Source organism: Aplysia californica, unplaced genomic scaffold (genome assembly GCF_000002075.1).
Source record: "Aplysia californica isolate F4 #8 unplaced genomic scaffold, AplCal3.0 scaffold00077, whole genome shotgun sequence".
NCBI lineage: Eukaryota > Metazoa > Mollusca > Gastropoda > Aplysiida > Aplysiidae > Aplysia > Aplysia californica.
This window is the reverse complement of record NW_004797347.1, coordinates 1,480,754-1,488,093: the sequence shown is the minus strand read 5'-3', so window position 1 is coordinate 1,488,093 and position 7,340 is coordinate 1,480,754. Positions and strand designations below refer to the sequence as shown.

Below are 7,340 nucleotides of genomic sequence, written 5' to 3'. Positions count from 1 at the left end.
CCTCTGAAAACAGGTGACCCCCACCTCCTTCATTAGCAAATATCTCGACTTGTATTCAAGATGAATTGATATTTTTTTTCATTCAAATATAGACAAGTGAAAAAAATTTATGATGATACCAATAATACATGCACAAAAACTGACGAGAGCCTGATTCCACCAATCTGCATCACAATTGATTTCTGACCCAGAACAGCCAAATATGTCAGATAGAACTTTGTAATTCTGAGGTGGCGATTAGTCATAATTCTAAAATCGGAGAGTGTGGTGTAGGGGTTAAGCGCTTCTCTGTCTCATGCAGGAAACCCGATTTCGAATCCCTAATTGGGAGAATTTTTTTTCAAGTATCCCTCTCAGACTACATTGGCCCTGACAAGGTTGAAAGCCTGTCTCTTAAATGATCTAACTTGTGTCGGTGGGTATGTAAAAAAAACCCAACCCATCTACTTTAAAAAACAAAATTATTACAATTTTAGATGCATGCCTTGTTTTCTTTTCTTTCTTTTTTTAAACAGTTTTTTGGCTTCTTATATCATTTTGTCCATCAATACCATTGTTACAAAATAAAAATTCAGAAACCATAATTTGTGAAGTGTGCTGACAAAAATGAGTTACTTCTCGGATTTGAGCCCTTTGGGAATAGATCTATAATACATTATGCACATAGGTGAAGTTCTTACAATTTTTAAGTTTTAAATGCTTTAAGAATATGGCATAAAAAGAAAATCTACAAATTTTACCCGAGTGTGAATTTTTGGCCAATATCTCCATTTGTGGATTGCCAGAAGTACCTCATTTTGTCAACACCCCGCCTCACCAATGCAGTAGCATCTTAGCCACACATTTAGTTAAAACGGTCGCACACGGAAAAGGCGACAACAGACCATAGTAAGGACGCGTGAAACAAAGACAAATAGTCATCAAGATATTTTTTCATGTAACTCAATGCCTTTCTCCCCTATGATCGAGGGGTTTTTATATCTCGAGTCAGTGCGACAGGAAAAATCAAGCAGCGCGCTGTCTGTATGTTTCATTCACCTCTATGCCAATGCCTCCCCTCCCCTCCCGTGCTTGCCTCAAGACAAAAGACAGTACCCGCTCGCTCTCCCTCTCTCTCTCTCTCTCCCTCTCTCTCTCTCTCTCTCTCTCTCTCTCTCTCTCTCTCTCTCTCTCTCTCCCGTCCCACACTCGCTCAAACACTCACACTCGCTCACACACTCACAAACACACACACACAGACGACATCACACGGTGGTGGACTTCCCTGTTATAGCAGCAGCTGACTGGGACCAGGGCTCGCCCAGTTCTGGCGGGAAACAGGCGGCATGCCACGCACCAAGGTATGGAAGCTATGGGGTTTTTTTTTAACGTAGACCTACTGTTCGGGGAATCTGGCTGAATGTGTTTTTGTGTTTATATGTGTGTTATGTGTGTGCGTGTGTGTGTGTGTTTGGAGTGCGTTTGTTTTGTGTATGTTTGCGTGTGTGTCTTTTGTGTGTGTGTGTATTTATGTTTGTGCGTTTCTTTTTTGTGTGTGTGTTTGTGTATGTGTTTGTGTGTATGTGTGTACGTGTGTGTGTTTGTGTGTGTATGTGCGTGTGCGCGTTTGTGTATGTGTGTTTGTGTTTTGTGTTTGTGTGTGTGTTTGCGTGTGTTTTTGTGCTTTGTGTGTGTGTGTGTGTGTGTGTGTGTGTGTGTGTGTGTGTATGTGTGTGTGTGTATGTGTGTGTGTGAGTGTCTTCGCACGCAGGCGCACACACACAGTGATAATCATTATGACCTCTGAAGTGTCCTTAATCAGCTGATGATGTTGCTATGCTGTGTTATTTTCCTCGCTCTGGTGCACCGTATGATAAGCAATATCTCGGACGTGATTACAGTGTTGAGTTCAACTTCTAAGAGTCAGTTGTCTTTGACAATATTTGTGTTTATCCCGCGGGTTATGATATTACTAGAGTATAGCCAGATCTAATACAATTCAGTTGTCCAATAGAAGCTGCAGTAGACACTGTGTCGTTGCTTTTCTTTGGCTCTTCTTTGTTTCGGATAACGTCAACGTTTACGTAGTGGTTACGATGGTGTAATGGGTAGGCTCTTTCCTTTAACACGCAGAAAATGTGAGTTCGATTCTTGTATGAGGAAACCTTACTATTGGCAGTCTACGTCTCTTTGCCATGTTGGTCCTGCCAGGCAGACTAGAAGCATTAGGCTACGCTTAGTGAAAGTATTAATAGTAGCAGTAATGATAATTATAACAATAAATAATTTTTTTAAAATAATAACAATAATAATATAATAATAATAATAATAATAATATAATAACAACAATAATAAAAATAATAATAATAATAATAATAATGACAATAATAATAATAATAATAATAATAATAATAATAATAATAATAATAATAATAATAATAATAAAAATAAAAAAATAATAATAATAGTAGTAGTAAACATTTATTTTTCAAAACGAATGTAAATAAGAGTCTACAATTAACTAGAACGTTCTGCTAAATGCAATAAATGATCTGTTCAAAGACGGAACTCCTGGCAGTAGGCACAGTACAGAAGAACCGATGTTTGTGGTGTAGCAGTGGGGTGCTTAATCACTGTTACATGCAGAAGACCTGAGTTCGATTCGTGTAATGGGAAAATTTTATCGAGCATCTCTGTCTCACTTGGGACGATAATCTATCCGTCTCTACCCAAGTCGGCCATGACGACAGGCTATGTCGAAGCCTGCTTTATAGAGCAGCATTAGCAGAACCACAGGCACTGTGGCAGCAGAAACGTCAATACTTTTTCTTAATTGTGGCAGTAACTGGGGCAGCAGAAGCAGGTTTGGGCTTGCCTTACTTGCTACATCATTTGGTGCCGATTCAAGCCATAGACGTGTATTGTTTTACCCTAGGCCCAGAACTGTGACATAGATCCGGTTCACGATGGAGCGGATCCTTTAACTCAATTCTTAGCCAAGGGGTGGATGTCAACAGAGAAGTCCTTACAGGGAATCAGGCTTACTCTGCTCACCTCTCTAGCTTCAACAGCACAAAGTCTGCTTCGACAAATCAAGGCACCCCGGAATTAGCGGGTCACAAGAGTGTGCCAAACATACAAAAGAAATAGAGGACAAATTAAACGACAATAGTAAGGATTAAGAAAGAAAAAGCAGCAGTTCCCTTTTGCAGATCAGATACAGTTGTGAGCATGACATTGATGAATCAGCCCATTTACAATTCTACCTTGCATAAGAATATATAATGTGAGGCAGCGTGGTGGAATCAGGCTCTCGTCAAAATAATCTAAGTGAAGAAACTTGCATTTTTCCGCATGTTTGTGAATTTTTATCAATTTTTTGTTTTTTGGCTCAACTCCTTTCATGCCCATTAAAGAACTCATTTCTGTGAGGATTTTTCTGAAAAACGTTGATTAAATGCACAAAAAATGTTGATTTTCAGTTACCACGGACTCTTAAGCTAAGTAAATAACTAATCTTTGGCGACCATTTTCTCACTAATTTTACCTCTGAAAACAAGTGACCCCCACCTCTTTCTTTAGCAAATATCTCGACTTGTATTTAAGATAAATGGATATTTTTTCATTTAAATAAAGACAAGTGAACAAGCTTTAAGATGATACCAATAACTCTACATGCCCAAAAATTGACGACAGCCTGATTCCACCACGCTGCCTCCCTTTGGGAATGTCCTAAAGACACTTCAGTCGGTAGTACCGCCCCGTGAGGTTAGAGCGTAGTGAAAGATATTATAGTTATGTAAGTATATGACTTAAACGTTATTACAAGTATGATTATTGTGTTGTATCTTGTTCTTTGTACTTTCCTTTTTTCCTTTAATTTCTTCTCTTATTTTCTAATCGTCTGCATAGTTACACTGGCTAGTGTGGGTTGAGGTGGTTGAGAAGAAAATGCTCAGGTGTATTTGTGTGTGTGTGTGTGTGTTTTTTTGTGTGTGTGTGTGTGTGTGTTTGTGTGTGTGTGTGTGTGTGTGTGTGTGTGTGTGTGTGTGTTTATGTGTGTGTTTATATAGCGTGTGTTTGTGTGTCTGTGTGTGCTTGTATATAGGTGTGTGTTATGTGTGTGTGTCTGTGTGTGTGCTTGTGTGTGTATGTGTGTGTGTGTGTGTGTGTGTGTGTGTGTGTGTGTGTGTGTGTAAGTCGGAGTGGGCGTAGAGTAAAACACTTCTCTGTCAAATGTACTCATTTTAAAATAAGAGGAATTTTATTTCAACTTCAACAGAAGCTCGCAAAAGCACGCTTATAATTCCTCCCAATCGGAGATATTTCTCGTCTTCTTTGTTGCTGTTGTTGTTGGTGATGCTGCTGTTGTTGTTGTTGTTGTTTGTTGTTGTTTTTGTTGCTGTCGTTGTTGTTGCTGTTGTTGTTGTTGTTGTTGTTGTTGTTGTTGTTGTTGTTGTTGTTGTTGTTGCTGCTGCTGTTGTTGTTGTTGTTGTTGTCGTCGTAATAATCCAATTAAACAGATGTCGAACTCTCACTTTTAAAATAAGTCTAAAGCACCTTTAGCATATGACGGCAGGGCGACCCGAGCATGGCCGCCGTCGAAAATGAAAATCCAAATGTTTTTATTCAAGTTCCAAAGTGAGGGTTCTTGTTTGCTATTAACCTCTCGCTTTTTTTGTATCAAGAAATAAACTTTTCTTACTTTCTTCTTTGTCACAACGTTGAACAGGGTTGAGCCAGAGAGGGTTTACAGTAATAGTATTACTGTAAACTCTCTGATTGAGCCTGGAACCCCCCAAACAGCAATATCACGAGTCCGATAGCCTAACGCCAGACTACTGACGCCATTAATGTGTTTGTTATATATTTGGCAACTTGGAAACACATGTGTCACTTTTCCCTTAAAACTACGACAGCTACAGAGTTGAAAGTTGACAAGTACCTGCAAAGAGATAGATACGCCCAATGACGGAGCCCGATTTTTTATTTATTTATTTCCTGAATTTAGAAAAAAATATTTGACAAAAAGTTCAAGTTCTTCTTTGGTCTTTGGGATTATTCCTCTGAGAATGGAAACAAATCTGCGTAGCTGTCCTTCACAATTGAAGTGCCGGAAGTGATATTTCGCGAGGCGCATTTTGTTTTGAGAGTATAGATCTAGAACTTCTAATTTTTTGCATCTCTCAAGATTTCATGCTCCCTTCCTATTGAGTGTAAATATGGTAGGCCAATGACTTTCAGTTGATGCTAATGCACCGATCATTCCTTCCATCGAAAGGGGGCGCAGCTAGCGTATTATATTGCGTCGAAAGAATAGCGAAACATTCGACAAAAGGTCAAGGTAAAGACTGCGTTGTCTATCCACCACCACCCCCCCCCCCCCCCAATAGACAAATAAATAAATAAATCCCCTTTCCGCCCAGCCGTGTTCTGAGATTCTGAGGCTTTCTCCAGAATTAGGAGGCGTCGGTTGAACGTGAGGAAGAAGGGTAAGAAATTAAAAGCTGTCTGGAAGCAAAGATTGAAGGCATATTGCAAATCATGTCACTCCTCTATATATAATTTGATTCTTCCTCGAAAATGCCGTTGGCAAATAACAACATGGTGACGCATTCGACACTGCTGTCATGGAGTGATGTGTCTTGTATACAAGAGTAATAATATAAAGGTAAAGATTGTTCTGGAAAGAATTTCGATTTTTTAAAATGAAGAGATGTTTGAGGGAGACGGCGGGGGGGGGGGGGGTTGTTTTCTTTTGTTTTGCTTTGGGTTTTTAAAATGTATTTTTGTGTTGTTGGGTTGTTTTTGTAGTTGTTGTATAAATATTGTATGATATTGTATGATAAATGGACATTTGTTTCATACAAATTAAGACAAGCAAACAAGCTTTAAGATGATACCAATAACTCTACATGCCCAATAATTGACGAGAGCCTGATTCCGCCACGCTGCCTCAAAAATCGTCCAGGATGACCATCCATTGTTGAGGAGAAAAGCGACTGTCTCAGAAAGAGAATGTCTAGTTTAAGGTCATCATTTAAAATCCCAAGGCGGTGGGGGTGGCCGGAGAACTGGAAAGTGGTTGTTTGTACATGTGTCTTCGATATGTGACCAACAGTGCAGGTTTCATTGTATACCATTTGCACAGCACAATTTCCGGCTTTGTAGAAAGCTCTATGTCGTGCTTTATTATTATCTTCTTTATCCAAGCAGACCTAATGACATCCTGAAATAATTTAACTTCCTGAGAAGCATACCCAATGAAGGCTCTCTTAGCATACGTAAAACTATACCTCCTTTATACGCAGCCAAATTTGTAATCCAAGTTTCCATCATTAACTTCCCTGGAACGCCTCTCCCATCTACCACTATCGGAATAAAAAAGGACACTAAACTGATTTGAAATGAATGACTCAAGCAGCAGTACACATACAATCTGATTATAGATGACAAAGATTGGCTAAGATGTGGTAGATTTTTGTTTTGACTGTTAACAACGGTGTGATGCTGTGTGCCAACTGAACTGATCTGCCGTATACTGATTCCAGTTAAGAGCCAAACGTAGTACTTCGAATAACATAAATTATAATAAGTTATATTCCATTTTTATTTTTCCCAAAACATTTAAAAGGGATGTTGGTGAAAGAGATAAATGTAATTCTGGTTGTTGATTTCTTCCAGAGAAGGCTTCATATTATAACGTTTATCATTTCTTAGCTTATAACAGCATCACATTAATGTTGAAACTTGCCACGCTTCCTTCGTTTGATTTCGGAGAAACGTATATCTACATTTTTTGCGTAATGCTTTGCTCTACCCCGCTAGACAAAAAAAAGGGCAAAGAACCAGAGAGCAAGATGCCAGGTAGAGAAAGCTGCGCTAAACACGTGATCGAATCTCAACTACCTGCATATCAAACGATACAATAACAAGATATACGCAGACACTATTATGAAGTATCGGCAGCATAAAGTCATACAGTTTCGACTTTCCCCTTTGGTATCTAACACAATCACGTGAGTTTTGTACATGTTATCGTAAAACGCCGTCGATGGAAAAGTTAACCTTTTGATTTCGCCTTAATCGCGTCGTGCGCAGGCCCAACAGCCTGAAGGCACGACGGCGGTAGTTCGATTACTGACCAAATAGCTTGGCATTATGCTCGTAATCTGCGATCAATGCCTGGCATCCTGTGTTCCGCGCTGCTTGCTCAAAGCGGTACTTTGGTCTCGCTGATGACCTCAGTTCTCCATCTGAATACGTTCTAACCAGGCCTGCAGTTAAGTGTGGAGAGTGCAACTGAGAGTTAGTGTGTGTGTGTGAGTGTGTGTGTGTGTGTGTGTGTGTGTGTGTGTGTG

The 7,340-nt window shown here is 39.6% G+C and overlaps 1 protein-coding gene across 1 annotated transcript in view; it reads left to right on the top strand.

The window, feature by feature from the left end:
* Positions 1-1,192: 1,192 nt before the first annotated feature.
* The window catches only part of LOC101853773 (equilibrative nucleoside transporter 4), a gene marked incomplete at its 3' end in the record, with an annotated part of 39,354 nt that continues 33,206 nt past the window's right edge, over positions 1,193-7,340 (top strand). Inside the window, 1 exon segment of the mRNA XM_013080185.2 lies at positions 1,193-1,340.